Source organism: Buteo buteo, chromosome 3 (genome assembly GCF_964188355.1).
Source record: "Buteo buteo chromosome 3, bButBut1.hap1.1, whole genome shotgun sequence".
Taxonomy (NCBI): domain Eukaryota; kingdom Metazoa; phylum Chordata; class Aves; order Accipitriformes; family Accipitridae; genus Buteo; species Buteo buteo.
The window spans coordinates 58,029,035-58,054,264 of NC_134173.1; the positions used below are offsets into that span (position 1 = coordinate 58,029,035).

Sequence of the window (25,230 nt, forward strand, 5' to 3'; positions counted from 1 at the left end):
TCTCGCATCAGTGCTTAATTTGAGAAACCTTAGGAAATGCATTTTTATCTTATTTTTCTCATTGAACTATTTTTATTACTTCCTATAAGATCTTTCTATTCCATTCTTTTTGCTAAGGTAAATATTTTACCTTGTTGAGAATGCAGCAAGTATTTTAAAACTACCCTCCATGCTTCCTATTTACAATTACAAGACCCTTATTCCAAATGTTTTAAATCATTGGTCTCTTTCTTACACTTTGCAGTTTTATTGGGTGTCCATGCCAAGGTTTTGGTAGAGGGGGGCTTTGGGGATGACCTCTATGAGAGGAGGCTAGGGACCGCCCTGTGCTCAACACAGCAGATCCCAGCCCGCTCCACAACACACCCACTGCAGGATGCAGCTGAGGCCATCAGCCAACCTGGTGGTACCTCTGCAAAAACATACTTAAGAAAGGGCAAAAATATGGAGAGAAGGAAGACAGGGGAACCGAAGGGAAGAACGAGGCCAGAGCAGAAGGAGGTGCTCCACAGCAAAGGAACTGTGGCCCATAGATGAGCCCATGCTGGAACAGGTGCACCCCCAAAGGGACTGCAGCCCATGGAAGACCCGTGCTGGAGCAGAAGAAACAAATAAGAAGAGAAGGGTGGGAAGCAGAAAGCAGCTGAGACAAACTCCTATGCTCTGACCCTTCCTGCACCACCCATCACCACACCGAAGAGGCTGAGTATAACCTGTAGTGATAACAAGGGGAGTGGAGACCAGGAAGGGAGAAGGGAAGGGGTCTGGAATGAAGTTGAGCTGGGATAGGGAGAGGGTTTTCTTCCCTAAGTGTATAAATATTTCTCTTTTTCGTTTGTTTCCCAATATGTGAATCATTAATTAAATATTCATGCTAAATGGCAATAAATTAAGTGTACCCAAATTGAGGCTGTTTTGCCTGCAACAGTGCTTGGTAAGTGATTGCCCTGTCTTTATTTCTACCCACAAGTTTTCTCATTCTCATTCTTCCTATCTTTTCTTATGTCCTGTTGGGGACGGAGGGAGTGAGCAGCTGCGTAGGTGCTTGGCTGCCAGGTGGGATCAACCACCACAGCCATCTATATCTTTGCAGTTCTTCACACTTGCTTTCCCAGTATTTGATACTGTCTACCATTACAAAAAGTCAATTATCAGTGGATTTTTCCACAGCAATCTTCCTTACACCTTCTAGAACTCTATAATACCTCCAATTAAGATGCATTTCCTTGCTAAATATTTTTTACTGTTTCCAAGTATTTTAAACATAATAAAAATAGTTTACTGATGCAGCATACCAGCATGTGTTGGTGCCTCACCGTACCTTTAAGTTATGTTTCAGACTTTCAGGGAGAAAGTAACACCCAAAATACTTTGTTTCCAGTGACACTCCATTTGAAATCAACTTGCCCCCTTTTGCTCTTAAAAAAAGAAAATGTGACACTGACTGGAAAGGGAAATATCTAACTTAAATGTCACAGAATTAGAAGGTTTGTGTTGAAATTTATATGATTTTTTAAAATATAAAATCTGTCCTGACAAGGAATAGCCATAGAAATGAGCGATTTTTCTGTTGAAAAGCAAAACTGTGATGATTATTTTTACATTGTTAAGATTCTGACCTCAAGCTTCTTTTTGCAGAGATAGTTTGTCTCCTTCAATTGCCAATGGTATCTGAGCAGGTAGCCCTTTTTACTTATGCAGAATTTATTTAAAGTTTGGGTCTAAATTTGACCCTTGCTCAGAGTTAGACCTGTCAATGGTATGTGAGTTGTGACAAGAAGTCTAGTAAGGCTTTGAAGGAGGGATGTTATTTCAGCAATGATGAACTTTCCTTTGTGAAATGCATTAAGCTGAGGGTGCCTTCAGCCTCTCTTGCTCATCCCAGCAGGTTCTTGTACAGCCCTAAGGATCCAGGACGAAAGCAGCAGAAAAAAACTTAGGAATTACACAAAACAGGAGAGAATTTTTCAGATTAGATAGTGCTCTAGTGTGGAATATTGCCCCTGTGGGATTACACAGTGAATGCTGGACTCCCAGGAATGAAGTAGCAAGAAAACCAAAATATTATACTTATTTTTCTCTCGCAGTAGCCATATCTTTCAAGTTACTCTTAAAATGGTATGATATCTTCTGGAAGAGCCCAGATGTGTTTTGGAGAATGGAAAATGCTGTAGGTGCCAAAGCTGCTGAGTCTTGAAATGCAAAGATACCAGAATAGGCCTGTTTGTTGCACGTTTTATTGAGAGGAGGTAAAACTTACTTTTATTTGACTTTAACTCTTGAAATATGAAGGCTAGAGAGTTAATAGAAGCTGATAAAATTAAGGTTCTCATTTGTTTTTTCTATCCAGTATCTCTAAAAAATAACCAGAAGACAAAAAGTTTCTTCAGTTCTGAGAATATGCCCCATCATGTGTCGCCTTTATTATAAATGACTGGAATGGAGTCTTGCGTTGTGTTGCAGTTTGCAAACAGAAAGCCAGATTGTATTTTAAAGCAGTCCACTTGCTTACTTCATATTAGGTGCTGGAAAGTCTAAATATATGTATCTATTCAGTATTTATAGCCTTTTCAATGTTCAGAGTTCTCAGAGTCCTTCAAGAGATGGAAAGGAGCTATAGGGCAGTTTCCTACTGTGGCTTTTGCTAAAACAGGATGTTTTCTCCCAGACTAATCACTTTACTGCAGCATTTGTTGTGGTTTTCATTAGAATTGATGAAAATAATACATATAGCAAAAGCAAATCTCACACTGTGGTAATTTTTAAAGAAAATGGGAAGCATTTGTTATTAGCTTCTAAAAATCAGAAATTCAGGCTTTTCCAATAATTTCTGACTGTCACTGGACTCTTAATGCCTAGTTTCTGTTAGCTGTATAACTCTTGCTAGTTTCTACTCCAGTGACAAACTGTCAGATGAATACAGTCTTTTTCCTTGACTCATCTCTTATATGTGAGAACCAGCAGCTTTTGGGCTTTTGGAAGAAATTTTGCAAATAATTCATTTGTCTTGCCCTAACTTTAAAAAGGCAAAATCTAGAGAAATTATCTTTGGGGGTGGGGGGTGGGGGTAAAGAGAAGAAAGTACTCTATTTGTTAGAAAGGGAGGAACACAGTTGCTGGAACTTTTTACTCTACCATGTGTAATCGTCCTATACAAAATGAAAAACTGAAAAAGTTGTGTTCAGTGCCATTAGGACTGTCATTTTATTAGTATAGCTATGTATTTTTCCCATGTCCTGAAGGTAAAATATACCATGCAGTCCTGATCCACTGAAATGGAGAGAAACAGATAGATTGACTTTGAATCAGGTCATACATTCAGTAAAGAGATTATTCTTGAATGCCTGTAAATGCACTTTTTAGCTCAGTTGTTTAGGAAGAGTAAGCAAGCCTTTTCTGAGAGGGAATTTCATATTGCACCTTCTAAGTACTGGACCCCAGGTAGGCTTCGGAGAGTCTGTCAAGGATTATGGAGACTTTAGGAAGAATATGACCAGAGGTCTTCCACTTCTTTCAAAAAATATTCCAACCAGCTGTAGCTTGGACAATGTGATGGATCTACCACTTTTTGCCTTTTTTTCTGAGAACATTATATATTAGTTGAATCGGTATCCATTTTTAAGGCCATGTTTGAATCCGCTATAACTGTTTAGTTGTTTTCTGTAATGGCTTTTGCTTTTTTCTACATTTAAACATGTTCTGTGTTTTGTTCTGTATTGTTGTGTTTGCCACAGTAATATATTGCTCTATATTTTTGTTTAAACTACAAAAGGAAAATCAAAAATATTAAGCAATTCTTTTAAAACTTAACTTTTTATTCATTAGCAATGAAGAAACTATATTTAAGACTACCTGGCTCTACTTTTCATTATTATGTATTTCTCAAGAAGGGAGTTCATAAGACTTGATAGAGTTAAATATGGTCACTCATAATTACTGTAAACAGTCACACTGAAGTCTTCCTTTTATAGTCCCCAGAGAGAGAAAGAATCATCCCTAGGGAGTGATTCAACTAACTTAAGACCTGAATTACAGTCTGGAGATGTCTCTTTTCTCCATAAATGTGAGGTCTGTAGGGTGGCATTTCCAGTTTCAGTTAGGCAGGATGAATCCAGACCTTTTTGTGTAATACAGAGATTTCTCAAGTAATTTTAGCTTATAAGGTACATTTCTTTGGGGTTTCAGCCTCTTGGGGGTTCATGGAGGGTGCACACTGTTAGCAGAGACAGCCCTGGCTGCTACTGTTTGAGCAGCAGTTAAAGGAACATGTATTGTACCATCTCTTTCCCAACCTACGTTATGGGTCGTCTCCCATTCGGTAGTGAGAGGAGCACAGTTATGCTCTGATGTGTTGAAGACCATGACGGGCAGTGGCATATTCTTATATGTCTGATCACCTGCAGGTCAGCAGGATAAAGCAGCCCTTCAGTAGTGTAATTAAGCCGATTAGACTGTAGACAAAGATCTTCCTTGCTCTTCTGTTAGGTTTCCTAAAATCTTTTCCAACAGAGCTGTTTCTGTGAAAAGCTGCTGCTCCCTCCACTGCTGAATACAGTTGACATTTTAAGCTTCTGCTTGGGTGCCGCACTAACAGGCTGCCAGGTCCAGTTCTGGTTTGTGTTACAGGTTCATTTGGAATGGAGTAAATTGGGAGGCAAGCTATCAATGCATGCCATGGAGACGAAGGCTTTGCTATAGTAATGCAGCAGAATGAGAAGAAAAACATCTTTGTCTGGATATATTATAAATTGTTGCCCTTTCTTTTATCTGAGCCTTCTCCAAATTTTTCTTTAAGAAATGTTTCTGTTCTAACATTAACGATACTTGTTTCTGTGGCAAAGTGAGTTCCCGCAAGATTCTTCTAGATTGTCAGATAGAAAAGACATGTGATGAGTGCTGTAAGATCAGTCTGAGCCCTCCGTGCAGCCCACCGCTGCAGGCAGGATTCGTCCATGTCCACGTGATGTTCTCTGACTCCTGATTATGCAACATTATGATGACAGGACATAAAAATGTTACTGCAGAGAGAACAGAGTTTCACAAAAAATTTCATCGGTTCAGAGTTTTTTCTAAAGCATCCCTAAAATAGCATTAGTACATTGTAAAACTAAAGTTCTTGCAAACTTTTTTTCTCAATCTGCTGAAAAACGAAAATGGAGAGAAAATTAATGAGATAAAATTAATGAGATGCAGGAATGGGAAGAACAAAGACAAAAGTTATGAAGAAGTATGATGTGAGATATGTAGGAAGAAGAAAGACAAGAGACTAAAGAAAGTGATAATACACAGGAGCCAAAATCTGTTACTCCATTGAGGACCAGTGCAATACTTGTGATCACTTAAAAATTGTGCAAAAAATCAAGAGCAACATTAAAATGAAGAAGCAAGGAAAAAATTTAGAGGAAAACCCCATGGAAAATGTGAGATCGAAAGGATTAATTTCATATAACCTTACATTCAAGTGCATATAGCTTCTGCTCATACTTGCAGTGGAGTATGGAAGTCTTATGTTCCCATGATGTAAAGGTGTAGTATTAACTGTTTTGAAGATCTCAGTATGTCAGATAATATTGTTCATCAAAAGTGTATCTTCTGTCAACTAACTGACCTGGGAGAGAGCGCAGGAGGGCAGAGTGGATCAGTTAGCCTCAAGGAAATCCAGAGTTTGCCCACTACAGACAAGTGTGTCCTTACTATGCAGATGTTAGATTTAAATTTAGAATTGTGAAATCTTTAGAGTTTTTCCAAATAGCCTGACTAGTTAGTGAGGGACACAATGCACCTGGTGGTGCCATAGAATGAATGGCCACATCACCTTCCACATACTACAAGGTGGTGAATAAATAAATAACTCCCAGTTGTTCAGAGCTTTCCTTAGCTAATATTTTATCCCTCAGTTTACAAAGGCAGGTATTTTATTGCTTGCCCTACTTTGCTTCTCCACCATGGAAGATTTATGAGTGGTAGATATATGGAGTTATAGACAGTTCTTTAAGCAAGATTTAACAAGAGGCTGAGAAAATGTTTATTTTAGTTTTCCAAAGTTAAACATTAATGTGCCTACCTATGGCCAAGCTTTATTTATCTGGCATAGCTCTACCAGGTACCAGGAACCCACTGTCTGGAAGCAATGGGCCTGATTCTTATTGTCCTCAGTAGGCAATACGATGAATAGATAAAGGGATGTTGAACAACTTGTGATAGGGCTCAGATAGGGCTTAAAATCTTGAAGCCCATGAATTTGCCTCCAGTTATGTGTAAGTCTCATGGTCTGTCTTCCTGGCAGAGTGGAGTAGTGAGGTTGCAATGGACATTTCCGTGTGCCTGTAGAGTACAATCTTGGTCAGAGCAGGTCATAATGGCAGGGGAGATGTGCCACAATCTCTGCTAGCACCTGCTGGTTTTTTGTGTGCCTACAGAAAGGCAAGTCTCAGTTCCAGCCTCATGAGTGTAGTGCTGGATCAGGAAAATGGTTCTTCTTTTTACACTGGTACAAGAAATTGGCCTTAATATATGTTGGGTCAAAATAGATGGTATCCTGAACTGAGTGAAAGTGGTCTTCATGTCACCATCCCTTACTTGCACCAAAGGAACTCAAGTTTGCATACTGCTGGTTTTTTTGCCACATCAGGACGTTAGTTTCTGGATTTTCCTAGCACCTTCCTTTATTGCTGCAAGTCATGGTTTCTTAAACAGCTTATTTAAGATTGGAGATGGCTGCTATAATTTAGGACTAATTCTTTTACAGTCATCTTTAGAAAAAGAAATAAAAAGTTGGCATTAAAACTAGCAATGCTTTTTTTTACATTTTTCCTTTGCACTAAGAGTTTGGAAAATATATCAACTGAGGTACATGGCTTGAGGTATATTTAGGCCTTAACCACTGCCAGTCAGGCTTTGCTGATCTAGAATATCTGTTGTCCTGCAAGGCACAAGAGGATGCATAGGTACTGAACATGTGAGGAGAGCAACAATTTATACATAATAGATGTGTGTCGACCATCGTAGGTAGAAGGATGTGTATACTTCTGCGGTATCCCTGTCCACTCAAAGGAATGAAAGGTCAGATCTACTGGCAGGAAGAGCTCCGTGGTATTTACTCTCTTCTCAGAGGCTTTTGAGAATGCAGTGTTAGTGGGGTATCACTCCTGCCTTTCCTCAGGAGCAGTGGTGGAAGCTCCAGAGATTTCATAGTACCTGAATCCTCCTCCATGCTGCCATGCGTGTTCCCCCTTTGGCTAATTCCTACTTGTCCTTTTTGAGGTGGGGGTTCTGGGGAGCTGGAGGTGGGGATACAGGTAACAGTTCCTCTGGCATACGCAAATACCACTGCTAGTTAACAAAGAAGTGAGTTGAGGTGAAGCAATGAGCACTGGGAATGAAACACAGCCCTGAGGAAGAAGGGATCAGCTTGGGTCACACTGTAGGGTCGTCTTGTCTGGATTCATGGAGTAGACAGGCTTGAGGCTTGGGTGTCTGATATCTTTCAGCTGTGGGTGGTTTCCTTGACATATAGCTTTAGAGGACACTCAAAGGAGCTGGTGCTGTTTTGGGAAGCTGTGGGTCAAGTATGAGGCTGTGAACGCAGGAAAAGAGAAGGTTAAAGAACAGTGGCAGGAAGTACAAGCTTTGTGAAGATGGCTGTGCAGAGACAGTGGCAGCTTCTCACGAGTGGCGATTTACTAATAAATAGACTTGTCACAACTCAGCTTTGCCATAAGTGTGGCTTGGCAAGGAGCGAGGAGGTGCCTGGTCTTCCAAAGGAAGCTCAGGAACTGTATGCCCATGTACCACGCGCCAGCCTCCATCTCTGCATCCTGGACTTGCAGCTTAGTTTGTGTTAATTAGATAGACCACACATTCCATGGCTAGGGGTCCTTATTTAGTGTCATAGACTTACAGCAATAAAAACGAATTTGTCGTATCAGCCATTAGGCTTCAGCCAGAGAGTCTTTTTTGTAATTGCTGCGGGTGTCACTGTCCAGAACTGCTTGGTGTCCTACTCAGCTGCCCTCACTTTGCGTGGCTGGTGGATTCTGTTTGTTCTTAGTTTTCTCCCTTTGTATTTGATGGTGATTATGACCGTGGAAGATGAACGGCACTTGCAGATGCCGCAGGCGTGCGGTGCGGGGAGGTTTTGCACAAGAACCCTCCTGCGCTCTGCCTGGTTTATTTCTGATTTTCAGGAGCCCTGCTATGTTAGCCCAGAAGCCTACCCAGCACGCTGCACCACACAGATGGAGGTTTGAGCACCTGATAAAGATGAGTGTGAAGTTATTCAGTCTGTTTATGAACAAACCAAACTCAAATCCCAGAGTTTGGAGGTTAATACTGGATTAAACATCTTGGATACTGAAATTAGACTCCTCATTCAATGCAAAAATTTAAGTATTACTTAGCTTTGGTTCTGAGCTCTAACTAGCTCTAATTTCAATAGGTGTTTCTGGCTGTTCAGTGCCTTTGAACTTCAGGATGTTCCTCTAAATAGGAATATGGTTGTTTCATGGTGCACACTGCAATTCATGGCCTGAAATAATAATTCCATTTTACCAGTCAGCATCTGATTGCATTGCATTTCAAAGCAAAGCAATCTGCTGAAGAGAAATGTTTGTGCTGCAGAGAACAGAAAAGGGAGACAACTTGTACTTTTTCAGTGGTCTGATTCTAAATGTTCTTCCTGAATGCACAGGAAACACATCAATGTAAATAATGAGAGAATAAATATTGTACTTCACTGTGTAACCACTTTTTATCTACTGAAGCTGGAAAATACCTACTGAGCTGGTATACTTGATAAAGCTTTACTTTCCAAAGCAGTGTGGATACAGTATGTACACTTGTTTTCCTGATAGGTTGATGCTAAAACTGTTACTAAGACAAAATTAGTTGGAATGTCCATGCCCTGAATATCACAACACATCCCTTTTTCTCTTATTTGCTTATTTGTGCTTCTTAACTTTTAAAATGCTATCTAATTTCTTAGCACACAAGTTCCTGCAGCTGGAACATCTGGAATTGAGCACAATGGGCTCGCTGCATGTTTCAAAGAAAGGTGTTCCACCCACTTCGTGGGTGTAGGGGAGTAGGGAGATGTGAAGGATTAGTGGCAAGTATCGAGAAGTGAACCTGTAGCTTTTCAGCTGGGAGGATTCTGACCAGTGATGCAAAAAGTTCCCTAGTGGGAAGCTGAGTTTAAGCACTGCCTAAATTACTGGAGAGTGATGATTGCTGTATCAGTTTGCTGATGTGTCTGCATTCATCAGTAAATTTTACAGAGAATGGAAATTTTTCTGCTCCACATTTCTAGACATTAATTTCTGCCTGAGTGTATTCTTTCAGTTGGACCATGTGCTTTAATGTCTATACCCTCCTGTACCTTTCACATTATGATGGAACAAGAGAAATTATGATGAGACCTTTTTTCTAGAGAGGTCACCCAGCAATTTAGTGTTGGGTTTGCAGGTGGTGCTGTACTTATAGTTTCTTAGAAAACACCAAGCTGAAGATATTATAGCATGAGAGGTCTAATCTTTTCTTTCTTTTTTTTTTTTTTAATTGATAGCTATTTCTTATTTGGATACTTTTTTGTAAAGTCCTTTGTGTAATACAAAGATGGATGTTAGCAACTCACTTACTTTAGGAAATGAGCCTTTCTGATGATGCACTTATTTCATAAACTGCAAGATGGAGGAATTTGATTTGACGGATTTTGAGGTGGAAATGAAGAAGAGCAACGGACAGGGCCTGTATTAGTTATACGGCTGTCCATGTGTTCTCCTTGAAAGGACAGGAAGAAAGAAACCATTAGAGAAGAACAAAACTGCATTAATAGTCTTTTATAATAGCATAGGTATTAACACCACGGGCTGCATAATGTGGTTTGGTTTGTTTTTAAGGTGAACTTAAGGATCAATGCTGTTTTAGTAAAGGAAAATGGTGAAACCTAAGCTCATTGGTGATATCAGTTCCTAAATTTACATTCCACCTTTTAAAAGTCTGTTGAAATACAATATATATCCCTTAGATGCCTTTTCTAGAAGGAAGATTTAGACTAGGAGTCAGCCTGTTCCCAACTGAAACCTTTATTTCAAGATGCAGGTAAGAGGCCAAAACAATTAAAATCATCACTGAATTTTACTGTTACAGCCTTTGGAACATTAATTTTATTACAGGAGCTGGGAATCAAATAGAAACATAAATGCCTCTTTTTTTTTTTTTTTAATTTTGTTTTAAAAGACAGTTGTCACAAGGATGGATCACTCTTATGTGATGTTAAACATAACAAGTTTAGGTGTTGTCAGTGATTCATCATTTTATGGGGTAAATAACCAAATTAGTTCATACTTTTATATTCCCTCTTCCTGTAAATGACAGCTAAATGGGAATAAATTGCCTATCTGTTTCTAAATGTGACTTTTAGCCACCTGCTTTCTGAACTTCAGAGATGCTCACTAATAGCCCTGGTATTGCTTTGCCTCCCTGTGCTATTTATAGTTAAAGTCAACATGAGAAGTTGTTTATTTCTCAAACTGATTTTCTTCTGGGAAATTAGGGATGTATGCCTCCTTTCGGAAATGACCTTCAGTGTTTCTAACCTACCTATGATCAGAAAAAGACACATACTGCTGTTCCCCAGTTTCCAACAGGATTAAACCCCTATTGTTCTCTAAAACTGCAAAACGTGATTCATGGGGTCTATAAGGCAGTGATCTCTTTGGCAAGGTTCCTTTCAAACTGCAGTTTTGCAAGCCTGTCATCCCTGATAAGTTTTGTGGTTCTCCATCTTCTCACATCTCATGTGTCAAGCTGGCTCTAAGAGCTAGCTACCGCACTCAACTGCTGGTGAAAACGAAGAGCATGAAAAATAAAATGTGACTTGCAGAAAAGCTGGAGAATTCCTATTTATGTGATTGCCCTAGATGAGTCACTGAAGTAGAAGTGAGATGGCTTGTGGTGAGGGAAGGCAACTGGCTCCAAGAGTTGTCATTCCAGCTTGTCCCGTGAGCCTGTTTGATAGGAGGGAGAGAAGATGGGATGAGAGTTAGGGAAAAGCAGTTACTTAGGGTGTTCCTCCTCCACAGAATATCTAGGGGTAAAAGAAAACAGAACCAAACCCTTGATGTAGTTCCTTAATGAGCTTAACAGCTTTGATGAAAGAAGTTGGCTATGGCAGTGGCAACATGGCCTCTTTGATAATCTTGGTTCACAAGGTAGAGGAAGGTCAAGATACTTGGGGGAAACATTCAGCCTTCTTTTCTATCAATTTCAGAGCTGAATTGGTACACATTCCTAAAACATACAGTTTTATAGGAAGCAGGCATTTTAGATCATAGCACTGATTAAACATTCTCCTGATTTAGCAATTGTGAAGGCACCAATAATTCTGGAGTGACAAGAGATAAATTCTCATTATGAGAGACAAGCCCTGACCTGAGAGATGGCTGACATCAGTGTCATGGCAAGTGGCTGCTGAGAAAGTCACTTAGAAAATAGATTGCTTTTGCTAAGGGGTCCTGGTATTAGAGTGACTCCACAGAGAAATTATTCTTGAAAGCTGCTGTCATTTCTTAATGCAGGCCTTGTTTTGCTAAGCACAGGAATATATTTAAAACAGGTTTTCCTTTTGGTATGTGGTACCTGAAAGTACCCACAGTTTCTGAATGGAGTGGGCTTTTTGCTTTAAGACTGGTGACAGCATCCTGACTGGCAAAGGTGCTTCTAACTTTATGCTTTGGTATTAAAGCTCTCTCATTTTCTCATAAGCAGACTAAGGGGTAAAAGAATTCCAACTGGCTTATAAAGACACATGCACATTATTACATTAGCAGAGGGGATACCTTTTGTTTTAAAGCCATTTGTGGGGAAAAAATGAATAAAAAAACCAAAACAAAAACAAATAGGCAATGATCATGTAAGATGTTTTGTGCAGCCAGGTGTCTGTGTTGACCTGTTTGGTGATCTGGAGAGCCCAGGGGTATGCTGCAGTGAGGGGCTTGCAGGACTGATACTTCATTGGGCCTTGGGCCAGCACCAAGCACAGCATCTTCCAGGCTGAAATCATGGGTATTTTCTTTGGCTCCACCCTTAGGAACTCTGGGGAGGGAAGTGGGAGGAATGAGAGGGCACTACCTTATTAACTGTGTCTCTTGTATTCTGTTGCTGTACAACAATTGTCCACTTTTGGGATTTCCCTGTATAATTGTAAATCTTTCAAAATGGCAATGAAAAGTCTGTCCCATACAGACTTGTTTTTCTCTGTCCTAATTTTTCTGGTAGCCTGAATAAGGTGGTCATACACCAGAAATTACAGTGTACAGACATCAATAATTTCTTACTTTTTGCATGTGTGTGTAACACCTCGATTTCCAGAAAAGATTTAATCTGTTCATTGGGTCCTGCTTTGCCTTCCATGCTGATGGCACCCTGTCTCTCTTTTCCTCTTGTTGCTCCAGCAGAACAGAGCGGATGCAGGTGGGGGTACTTTAATATGGACTATCAGGGGTGCAACCAGAAAAACACTCCTAAAGGAAGAAGGAGCCCTAAATCTCAGGAGGGACTAAATGGGTATCCATGTCCTGCAGTTCATTGTCTCCCAAGAGAAGGAATAAGAAAGGGAGGGGGGGAAGAAAGAGGAAGGGGGAGGAACTGAGGATGCAGAAGGCATGGGACTCCCAGAATGGACTTCTGGGGTGGGAGAGGAGTCTACTAGAGCAAGAGGGAGAGAAGTTGAAATGGCAAGGCAGGGATGTCTCAGCTCTGTTGGGCACATCTTTTATGATAGAGCCCTGCCCTCCTAAGTGAAGGCCTCTGTCGAGGAGTGATAATTTCAAGCTGCTGCCAGGATAAGGGCCTAAGAAACAAAAAGGAAGTGATTTCTTATCGGAGTGTTGTGTGCAGCCAGTTTAAATAGATTTTGTAGACATTATTTGTATTCTTGATTGAAATGCACAGGCTACTACATCTGCAGTAGCTCTGACATTTCTGCTTTTGGAAGCTTTCCAAAATCTGATTGCCTATATTATTTCCCCCTCCGTCTTTTCTTAAAAAAAAAAAATAAAAAATCCCTCTGACAGAGAAGAGTCCATGTAAAAATAGTATTGAAGTGGCTTAGCTCAGTTCCATGAATTTTCTTATCTGACTTTCTCTTATGTGCTCCTTTAGTTCTGTAATCATGGAGGAGGTGGAGGAATATGAATGGAGAAGTATTACAGAGAAACAAGGAGATTAAGATGGAGGGTATCTTTGGAGTAGTGCTGTCTGCTTGATGGGAGGAGGAGGAGGAGGAGGAATCAGAAGTCAGCTAAGCATAGGAAGCAGGAGACTTGCTGTGGTTTTACTGGGTTGGCCAGACGAAAGACAGTACTTACTGTCTGCTGAGCTTAATTTCAAATCCTGAATCATGGGTCGTTTGTATGGATGTGAAGATAGGGAGATGAAAAGAGCTGTAGTGAGTTAATATTGTCTTTGTTTGGAAGATTGTTAGGCATTTAGTGATAGGAAGAAGTGATAAAAGGCAGGATTGTTGGTTTTTGCAGTTCTGCAGTGCTCTGACAAAAGCTGGAAGCAGCACCTTGAATTTTTAGCTTTGTCACCCCCAGTGAGACACAGTTTTATCAATGACTCTTCTCTGAGCAGTGGTGAGTGACTAAATAATCTGTTCCTCTGTGTGAGTGGTGAAGTAAAGCGCTGATGAATAAATGAAAGTATCAACTGTAAGAAGGTAGCAATATGGATAAAGTGCTTCCTGTCAGTCTCCTGTGAGAAGCCTTAAGTTGTAAATGGGGGAATGAGTCACAAAGGACAGTCAGTTCAGCTCCACTAATGACCAGTGAACCAAATGAGAGGAGAAAGTCAAGTCTTTGGACCAACATGGCTGTCTACAAACCTAGCCTCAAATATCTACCATCAGTAAAAAGTTTAAAATCTTAATATTTGACTGATGAACTCATCCACGGTACAATTGCGAGCTTCATCTTAAAGCTTTGAAAATCTCTTCTCTGAAAACTTGGAAGCGTTATTTGTGGAAGAAGCCCCTCAGTTTCACGAGGGGTCGTGCCACGCATATTGAATGCATGCATGCAAAAGTGTATCTTGGAGTAAAATTGATTTGTGTTATCTCATTCCCTGCAGCCATTCAAAAATACACTGAATTTGCCTTCTAATGTCTTGAAGATCTCAATTATACATTTAATTGCTACCCAGAAGGCATCTTTGGCAGGAAGGTACAGTGAACATGTGGCTATTTTAAAATGCAAGAGCATTTTAGTTAAAAAGAAGGAAGCAAAGAAAGAAATCATAGCATCAGATGGCAGTGGGAGCTATTTGGGAATTCTACTTTTGGTTAGATCTTTCCCAGGTATTGTAACTATAGAACTTGAATAAGAAGTTCTCAAGCCTTTTGTTTGTTTGTTTTGTTTTTAATTAATCTCTGCCGGAAGCTATATGCTAAAGAAATCTGTACTGGCACTGTAGCAGATTTAGAAGATCAGAGTTACAGTGAAGGAAACCCATAGAAATAGTGATCTGCTGCATTAGAATTTTCTCTTATGGCACTGCTGCAGTTTCCTGGTCATTAAAATTCTGCTGCTGCTGCTTCAGTGGTGGGGAAATTCTGAAATGGCTGAACAAAATGCGGTGAACATTCCTTTATCTTTATGCTTCTAAACTATATTAAATATAATGCTGGAGGTAAAAAAATACTCTTGTGAAAGCAAGTTTAGCAGATTCCAGATTCAGCTGGCAGCTGACGGGATCATGCAAAGATTATTGGTAAATGAAACTGCTCTTTATTTTCTATGGGACTGCATTGTGCAGCTAGGGCAGGTACGTGTTTCTCCAGCTTGCTGTGCTCAAGTCTCAGCCTTGATTTTGTAACAGACCAGCTGACGAAAATACTTGCAGTTTGCTGATGCTGATTATCAAGCAAGAGTTTCAACTCTTGGCATCATCCTCAATGCAAAATTTTCCTTCTCTGGGTATGGACAGTGGTACCTTTTGTCTCCATGTGGTTGTGCAGCTCTCACCTTTACTAACGGGACTAGATCCAGACAGAGTTCTGTGCCTAAGCATGTGAAGACCTTGGTCTGTTGGGCATCTTCAGTAGCTGCTTAACGGACGGGCAGCAACACCTCACAAAAACACAGTGTTTGGTACTTGCTTTTAAAAGGTGCTGGGAGAGATGTAGTTTCCCCATTTATAAAGCAGTTCAGTGATTCACTGGAGCCAGAGATCAATTTTTTATTTTGTTTGATTGACCATGTTACATGGAGGCAGACCCTTCTCCTACCCCCAAAAAGGCACACAGGCAGAGTTTTGCTACCCAAGTCCAGAAGTGCCTCCTTGAAAGTCCTTGCAACACAGACGGCTGATCTGAACAGATTCAACTCTGTAACTTGCAGCTTCACAAGCTCCCTCTTGATTTTAGTTTTTTCTCCGTTTAGGTACTTCCCTGCCCTGTTGAAATTGTTTGTGTTGGGAGGAATTTAAGCTTGATTAGACCATAGAAGAGGTGCAACTGATGCAACTTGGGTCCCCAGTACTACACATGGACCTGTTAGAGTGGGTCGAGCGGAGGGCCACGAAAATGGTCAGAGGGCTGGAACACCTCTCCTGTGAGGAAAGGCTGAGAGAGTTGGGGTTGTTCAGCCTGGAGAAGAGAAGGCTCTGAGGAGACCTTACTGGAGCCTTTCAATATATAAAGGGGGCTTATAATAAAGATGGAGAGGGTCATTTTACCAAGGTCTGTAGTGACAGGACAAGGGGCAATGGTTTTAAACTGGAAGAGGGGGGTTTAGGTTGGACATAAGGAAGAAATTTTTTATGATGAGGATGGTGAGATACTGGGACAGGTTGCCCAGAGAGGTTGTGGATGCCCCATCCCTGGAAGTGTTAAAGGTCAGGTTGGATGGGGCTTTGAGCAACCTGATCTAATTAAAGATTTCCCTGCCTATGGCAGGGGGGGGTTGAACTAAATGATCTTTGAAAGTCCCTTCTAACCCAAACCATTCTATGGTTCTGTGATTCTATGATTTTATCCAGCTACTTTGTTCACGTAAAATGTGTCAGCCACTCTGAATTCCTGATTGTGCAATGCTGTCATTTTAATTTGGCTTTGGTTCAGTGAATTCTCTTTTCATATTCTTTGGCCATATTTTGCATTTACTCCTTTTTATTCCATTATACCCATTTTACAGAAAATGTCTTCTTTTGCTTTCCTTGTCTGAAAGTTCACTCCACTTGTAAATGAATCAAATGAGAATTACCAGATCTTTTTTTCCAGGTGGCCTATGTTTGAATGGATAAAAAGTGAGATTGGGCAATGCAGGGATTAAAAAAAGATCAATTTTTGTGGATTGTAGAGATTCTTCTATGGCTCCTGAGCCAGTATAATAGTCTCATTTGGTTTTCCTTGCTGAGACAATTGGAAAATAAAATAGATTTGTTGACTTGGCCTAACCTGCCTCCAATCAAAGATAACTTTAAATTTTTTTGATGGGACTGTTTTCCCTTAGAAAAGTGCAGGCTGATCTAAGTAGGATTGTGTTGTGTGTCCAGGTTAAAAAAGCATATACTTTCCTACAAAAATATACAAAAATTGTTTGGCTTTCTGATTCCAATTAAGCTCCATGTTGTAAGTCACTATTATTTTACCTATTTACTGTTTACCATACGCAGAAGCAAAATGATGTCATCAAAATGACTTGTCTTTTTACTTCATCGTAACAGCATCCTGAAATGATCTGTGATTATTCTGTTCCTTCTCTGCTCTGCCTGTCCTTCCACTTCCCTCCCACACTCTCTTTTTCTTTAAAGTTTTATTGCTCATTCTTATTTAAAAATATACATATATATAGGGATATATTATGGGATGGAGATTTTGGTTCCTGAAGAGGCTTTTTTTCTTTTCACATCTTGTAATTGATTTTCACACAGTGGGATTTAAAATGTCACTGGCCCTATCAGCTTTTTACTAAGTTATATAACTTCTTGATTTCTCAGCACTCTGTAAAGATGAAATGCAGTAGCTGCAGCACAGATGAGGAGGTTAGTTCTCATACATACAATACTGTGTCTACCCTGTCTCCACTTGTATGTTACATGTCCTATTTTTTTTTATAGGAGCAGATGACTAATTTCTACCATAGTAACATTAAAAGCTTTATATTCTCAGAATATGTGTACTTTTATGAATTACTGAATTCCAAGCCAATTTTTTTCTGCAATATATACTGCACAGTAAATGGAATGGAAGGTCAAGGAACTCTGTATTTTGTTCACATAAATTGAGTACTACAATGTTCTAAATATATGTCATTTGGGCACCAAATGATCTTGGAAAAGCTGTGGGACTCCATGTGCAGGAGTTCACTGTACTGAGCAGTACCAAGACAGACACTGGACTGGTGTATGTAATTCATATTCCTGTTGAAGAGTAGGAACAAGCTTTCTGTCTGATTTTAGGTATCTCCAGATGAATCTTTGTGCTGCTGTAACATATGTCTATAAAAATACAAACCTGGCATTAATCTTACAGCCAAACTAAGTCAGTTCAGTCTGGATTTCATTTACCAAACCCATGAATTTTTCTAAAGGAAAGTATTATTTTAGGCAAAATTTGGAAAGCGTAAGAATTTCCCACTCCAAAGCTTGACTTCTTCTAGGTTTTGACTTTGGTGGGAAGTTTATTTTTTGAGCCTAGACTATTCTGAAAGTAGAAATCTTGACTGCATGAAACACTGGAGCTTTCGAGCTCTGTGCTGAAGGAGGTAGGCACAGGTATTTATGCTGCCAGGGTTTCAAGGAGAGGACCCTGCCTGGCACACTGGGAACGAGCCATTCGTACACCACTGCAACAGGCAGGAGCATGGTGTGCCTGTTGGCCCTTTCCCATCTGTGCCCAGTGAACGCAGGTGCCAAGCAGTGCCTGTGTCCAGTTTCGATGGGCAGGAGGGTGAGGAACTCTGCTGCCTTTTCCCTTTTCTATTCTTTTGAGTTTGCTGTAAAGACTTACACAGGTTTTAATAGGTGTTTTTGCAGGCTACTAATAAGGTAAAAAGTTACCCCCAGATTTACTGGGATTTGAACTAAGTATAGATAAATGCAGAGGGCTATTGAAGTACTTGATGGGAATAGGATCCAGTCTCTTAATTTTTTTCTGTTGATTTATGTTCCTAAATTCTTTCTCTTCCTCACGTTTTTTCATGTGTGAGTGCAAGGTTTTACTTTTCTGTTCATAAGAGCAATTAGCAAGGCTTAGCCATAATATTTTGATTTCCTAATAGTTACTTTTCATAGAGGATTAGCCAAGGAAAAAACCACACACTGTGAGATTAGTTAAATACATCTTGAAATCCTGCCAATACTTCCTGAAAACAAAATGTGATTTACTGATTCTTGTTTTGCATTTAGACGAAAAGCCTCTGATTTATATGGTAGGACTTCTAAAATCTTGACAGTTTTATTGCATGTGCATCTAAATGCAGCTTCCATGTTTCAGCTTGCATGCTGCTTTCTTACGAATTCTGATCAGGTGGTTGTTTAACAGTTCTGCCTTGGAGCTGAGCTCTAGTTAGGAAGCTAAATACATAAACGTTTCCAAACTCACTTGCCTCATTTAACATGCTGTGGCCTCATTTGTTTTCTGGGCTATGGTTTTGATCACTTCCAGCTGTGTTTAAATCTCTCCTTGGCTTCTCTTTTTCATACTGTCAGACACCAGCTCCTCGTCTCCTGTACCATCTCTGTTCAGCTGCCTGTCGAGACTTATGTCTGATTATGGGGATCTTAGCCTTGCAATGCCAGACCAGCCTTGAGGTGCTCTTTATTCTGGACTAAGGGGGGGAAAAAGCCTCACTGTGCTCTGGAAAGCCACAGTATAGTGCTTTTTTATTGGATTCTTCTTTAAATAATATCATTTACTATGATGCCTATAGATTGCCAGAGTCTGGTAGTGGATGTAGCTGCAGTGCTTATAGCAATTCTGCTCTCTGGGCTTATTGATTTAAAAATAATAATAAAAAACCCTGCAGGGCAGCTGTGTTCTACAGTCTATTGTTTCTATGTTTGTCCAACTCTATTTTGTGTCATTATGAGTGAAAAAAAAAATTAGGAAAAGATTGTTACTTGTCACAGGCATAAATCTAAATGGTGGTTCAAGGGAAAGGTCATCCTTTTCCGCTGGTGAGGACATGTCTTTACTTCAGCATGAAACTGAATTATGGTTTTAGGTTGTCTTCTTCAATCTCAGTATGTGCTGCTTATAAGTCCCACCTGCAGAAAGAAAGAGAAATAAGCGGTGGTGAGGCTCTTCATAGCATATTCGAGCGCGAGCGGCAGCCCGAGCAGCAGAGGCTGACAGCCAGTACTGCCACCGCAGAAGCGTAGGTGGCTGCCCGGGAGTGCTGCTAGTCTTCCCCTGCCTTCCTGGTTTTCCTTTCTCTTCCCCAGTGTCTCCCCCACAACTGCTGCTGAAGGGTTGAGAAGATATCCAATCTGTGGATAAAACTTAATGATCTCTTTCATGCTGTTGCGATGTCATTGCAGTGTTTGTAAGGACTGCCCTTCTTGCTGTCTTCTCTTAACTTCTTGCTGGGAGCATGTTCCTCCCTGCTCGATCCGCCAAGGTTGTAGTGGTAACTGTCTCTAAAAGTCAAGCAGCTCATCTGTACATCTCTGAGAAGGAAAGACTTAAACACCTATGCTTACTGCAGTGTGCAGAGCCAGGAGCCACAGAACCAACCAACCTCCTCATGCCCATGACAGAGATTGCCATTACTGGAGACACAACAGCTCAAACACCGCTGACCCAAGAGAGTTTGTTCTAGCACAGGAGCACAGGTGCAAGATGCATCCTGAAAGAAAGTGAGGAAAAAGCTAAGAGGGATTGTTTTGCTTTGGTGTTGTGCAGGAACGTCTTGCTTACCAGGAGCTGAGCCTTAAGGCGAGGATCTGAACAGGCTTGTATCATCCTGGGCACTTGCTTGCCTCTCAGGCGTCAACTACTTCAGGTTTATTAATGCAATTTTTTACAAGGCTTCTAGATGCTCTGCAACATAAATTAAGAGGTTTGATATTTAAGTGTTTTTATGGCTTGGTAGATAACTCTACAGAAGGATGCTAGCTGTCTCCTCTTGAATCTCAACATGTGCATGTGCCTATGGAGCTGACTGGTCCTTGGCAAGCTGTGACCTGCCTCCACAGCTGGTTCAAGAAATATGGTTCTGCCCTATTAGGATGCTGAAAAGAGTCCAGGTACCTTAAGTCCTGCAAATCTGATCTTTCTTTTTACTATTGTTATTCAGTTTGATAGCTAGAGGTTTACACTGCGCATGTTAAAAAAAAAAGTTGGATGGTATCTGTTGATAAGCCGTGCTGTGCATTAATGGTCACCTCCTTCCCAGGATGGAGGCAGCTGAGCCATCTTGCTGGTGGTCTCAATGTCAGGCAGGGACCTAAGGACACTGCTGAATCAAGGCCCCTGTCAGAAAGCTGGGAGAGACTCAGAAATACACAGCTGGTTTATTAAAGGCTGAGCAGTAATACACTTCATCGTGCTGCTCTCTTTTTAATTTAATTGACTGGCAACGCTTGTCAGAAGAAAGTTCAGCTTCTGAGAAAATAGTGACAAACTAGATAACTGCAGTACTTGATGTCAAGGTGGGTTTGTTAAACACACAACTTAAAAATGAAGCCTAACAAAAGGAACTTTGCTGTATTTTAAAAAAACTTCTTCAATATTTATTGATATCATTGCTATGGATATAAAATAAGAGAATCCCTTCCTTTCTTAGGCAATTTCCTTTCCTAATGTTAAAGTTTTGTTATGTGGTGTAGAAACAGGGTATATATTTTTATGGTGGGAAAGACTGAAAAATATCTTTTGTTATTTAAATATTAAAAAACCATGTAAATCTTTTTAGACATACATTTTTAGAGTCCTACATCTTTATATAAACTGAACTATGTAAGTACTGGACTATGTATGTATTTTGTCTGTCACAGTTATAAGTGGAACGCCCACCCCGTCTGCTTGAAACTCAGGCCACAGGGCCGCCTGTGCCCCCCCAGCAGCCTGCAGTCCTGGCACTGTGCACAGGCACGGTGTTCAGGGCACTTGCTGCCCTGCCCAGCAAGAGATCTGGTGGTGGCAACATTTTGTGTAGTCTAGAAGTGCCTTTACATTCAGTGAATGGGAGAAATCAAAATGAATGGTGACACTTTTAATAACGACAAATATTTTAAAGTAGTGGAAATCTGCTATCTAAATTTCTGGTGGCTTCCAGCAGCCAGAGATATGCTTTGATCATTGAGTCATCAGAGCACAGTGTCTTGATAATGGGAGCAGAAAACAGGATTACAGGGGAGGACCTGAGAAGACTCAGGACTAAGTCATCATAAGGGGCAAGAGGGAATCTCATTTGTAAGGAAACTTGAAATGAGAAATTGGCTGTCATAATTCTTAGTTTAAAACAAAAGCTAAGACAAGGAGAAAACTGCACTGATGGGAATGAAGAGAGCCTTCATGACCCTGATGAAGTTCATAGGCTTTGTCCATTGTGAACCAATATCCAAATAAAAAATATATGCATAGTGTAGGATAGATGCCAGCAGTGCCTCCTGCTTACAGCTCTGCAGGCCTAGAATTTACTGAGTGGGAACTTTCACTGCGATCATGTCATGTTTATTTTCTGTCCCTACAGTTAGTTTCAAATTACTGTTGAAATCTCAAACATTCTCATAAAAAATTTTCATGTTCTTGAAGGGTTTTCTTTTTCCTTTTTTTACCATAGTTTGTTGTCCCCAGAATATGTTTGCTTGGGTTCAGGTCGAACATAATCTCTGTGCTTGCCTGAGCCACTTCATTCTCTTTTGGGGATGCTCATGCCCTGGTTCTTGCTCTTGCAGCTCCTGTGTCTCTTGTGGCTCCTGCTGCTCTGTCCACCAGAGCTTGCCCCACTGCGTGGTCCCTTCTGCAGCCAAGGCAGTGTATCAGCAGTGCTTGTGGGCTAGGCTCAGAGGGTGAAGATGTAAAGAAATGTCTTTACAACCTTTACACTCTTGTGGGCACAAAGTAAAAAGTTGTTAAAAATGTTCCTCCTACTACCACAGAACTGAGAAACAAAATAGTTGTGTGGGTTTTCCGTTTGTTTTTAAATAAGTAGGCACTATTTCACAACCTATCTGTTCAGATGTACGTTTATCCTTTATCTATAGATTCTCTGAGTACAACCTGTTATTAATCAGCTTATCAAGTGGCATTGCTTACTTTTCGAGATGACAAGACATGAAAACATACATGCTCAAGATAGTGTTTTCTCAATACGTGCAATTAACAGACTTCCCATTTTCTAATTGTGTCTGATGGGACCTTAACAAGGCTCTGGATCTCTATCTGCTATGGCTGCAGCATCCGAATGAATATAGAGTATGGGCTGGCATCCCCAGTCAGCCCTCTGGGCTGTTCTTGGAGCTCGAGGGGAAATGCCAGTAACTGCTTTGCCATGTTACTGACCCCAGGTGAAAAGAGAAAGCTGGTCAGGGTGTCAGGGTTAGTCAGAGCTGAATACTTAGAGCAGGAGGGTCTCCTGCTAACCGGGTAGGATGATAATTTTGTCTTGTTTAAGTACAAAATATTCCTGGATCTTTGAAGATGTTTCTCTCCCATCTGCTAGAAGCTTGGCTAACCTGATTTGTGAATCAGAAATGCAGAAAGGAGAAGACAAGCACTTTTTCAAACCTGTATGGCTAGTGCCCAGTGAAACTCCCTTAAGAAAAAGTAGCTTGAATGAACGTGTTTTCAGTGGAGGATGTGGCGTATATGTCAAATAATAGTCAAAAAAGCCAACCAATATAAGGTTCATTTTATACAGTCTATACATTTTCTGCACATTTCACCGAAATTATACTTACTATTCAAAATACTTGAGTTATGCGAGAGTTGAAAGGCAAAAACTTGATTCTCCTTTGGTTATGATGATGAAAGATTTCTCTTTTGCCTAGTTTCCAGCTTGCTTTTGACAAGTTAGGTGCTTCCACAGAGATTTTTCTGATGTTGTTATATCCTGCAGAGCACTCTGAGAACCAATTTATGTTCCTAGCAAGGAGAAATGCTGGGTGTTTTAGTCTCCTCAAGGAACAGCTTCTGTCTCTCTCTTCAGTGTAACAAGAGTCTGCCCTTTGTGAGTTGGTGCTAATTGCTTCATTTTGTGACAGTTGCTTTTTGTCCTGTGAGGACTTATAGAAGATTATATTATGCACACGTTTCAAATCTATGTAAGCTTTATTTCAAGGCTAACCTATACTGCAAAAGTATGAAGATGCGGTATTTGTACAAATTAGATAACTTACTTTCCTAAGATGGGTACTGTTTGGCTTACAGTTTAAGTTGCTAGCCTTTGTCCAGTCTTGTCATTGACCTGTATTCAATGAAGATGGGTGGGTGCTTCCAAAGACTTCTAGGTATTAGATATTTTTTCAGTCCTAACATCTGTGTAGCATGCTGTGCCTGGTTCTTAGAAAAGTGAAACGGCAATAATGGCTTTCAGAGTGCAGCCCCATAGCTCCCATGCCTGGTGGGAAGCAGATAGCTTTGCCCAAAGGGCACTTCGAACACCAGTGTGAGGATGAGTCTTGTGGCTCTAGGAAGAGGAGGGGAGGCTCCATTTGGGAAGGAGCATGAGGAGAGTTTGGATGATTGCCTGTGAGATTGTGTCTTCTGCTGCCCTGGACTGACCCCCCTCCTCAGCCCCGTGGTGTGGTGGCAGGTCACAGAGCGTGGTCTTTGCCCTCTCTGCAGCATGCCCTAATGCTCAGACTAAAGATGGAGGCTCTCTTCCTTGTGGCACCTCCGGTCCGAGGAGTGCCATTCGTGGCTGCCAAGCAGCACTGTGTACAGGGCAGTGGCATGGCATGGCGTGACAGGGCAGGCTGCCCAGCTGCAGGAGGAAGGCCAGACTAGTAGGTCCCCTCTTACCTGGAGGCACTGCAGCCGATAGGCTGTTGTACCTGCCTGGACTGAGGTGCTCCTGGCTAGATCTCACTCATTGTTTATTTATTATCTTTTTCCCTTTCACAAAATACCTTTACAACTCACTGAATTTTCAGTGATGAGATCAGAATGTCTTATCCCATGTATGTCCTGTGGAATAAAGATAATAATGATGTATAAACTGGGTTTATATTTTGAAAGAACTCTTTAAGTTGTTTCACTGTATACATTTCAAGTTGTATGAGCTACCGGGCAAGGCACAAGAATGTGCAGATTTGCATTTCTGTGTCTTAGGACAAGCATATCCACAGCATGTTCTTCAAACCTGAGCTGCAGTTGCTTGCTGTGCTGATGCTTATTTGTTGAGGTGGTAGAACTAGAACACACAAATCTGTGGTATTGTAAAAGCAACCTCCTCTGCCGTCTCTTTGAGAAGTTAGAAGGCCCTTTTGCTTCCAAATTTGACTACATAAATGTATGTGTGTTATGATTGCATGTGCTGTCACAGTCTCAGGAACATTAAGTGCCCAGGGATATTGCAACTGACTTGTAAACAACTCAGAAAACAGTGAAGCCTAGGGTTGGAATTAGAAACATAAATGCAATTGCCTAAATTAAAGGCTATGGATAAAACAGCTTTGTTGATGTGTAAATTACTTGCAGTTAGCACAGAAAGTAATTGATATTATGCCAAAGTTAATTATATGGAAAAATGCTACGAGTTTATATGGCTTCACTGTAGGTGGAGTATTCTGTATGTCTCAGGGTATGCCATGCAGCTCCCAGATGACCGGCTACACCTGCCTTTGAAAACATTGAATTCAGGGTTTGGGATAGAGAAGATAGTAATATAGGATGTGGTCCTGCATAATATAGGATGTGTGAAAATCTCACAGTAATTTTCAGGGGAATAGGATCTGGATGCTGGATGCATAGCCTATAATAAAGAGATTTCAGAAATAGCTCCTTCTAATCAGGTGAAGGAAAGACTTTCTGTAGTGATACAACCTTAAAATAGTTTGGACAGTTTGAATCCATCCTTATAAATAAAGTTCCATTAAATATAATGCTACAGCATTAATGAGACAAATAAGAATGAAATTATTGTCACTTTAAAACCGTAATGCAAATTTTTTTGTGCGGAATATGACAGAGCTGGAAATTTCAAGACCCATGCAAATTATACTAAAGTAGATTTGCATAAAGCATTGGAAGAGCTTTTGTGAAAATGGAACTAGTGGGAG

General features: G+C 40.6%; 1 protein-coding gene across 4 annotated transcripts in view; it reads left to right on the forward strand.

Annotated features, from left to right (window-relative positions):
- Nucleotides 1–25,230, forward strand: part of OXR1 (oxidation resistance 1) — a 299,313-nt gene that overhangs the window by 118,348 nt on the left and 155,735 nt on the right. The window lies entirely within an intron of this gene.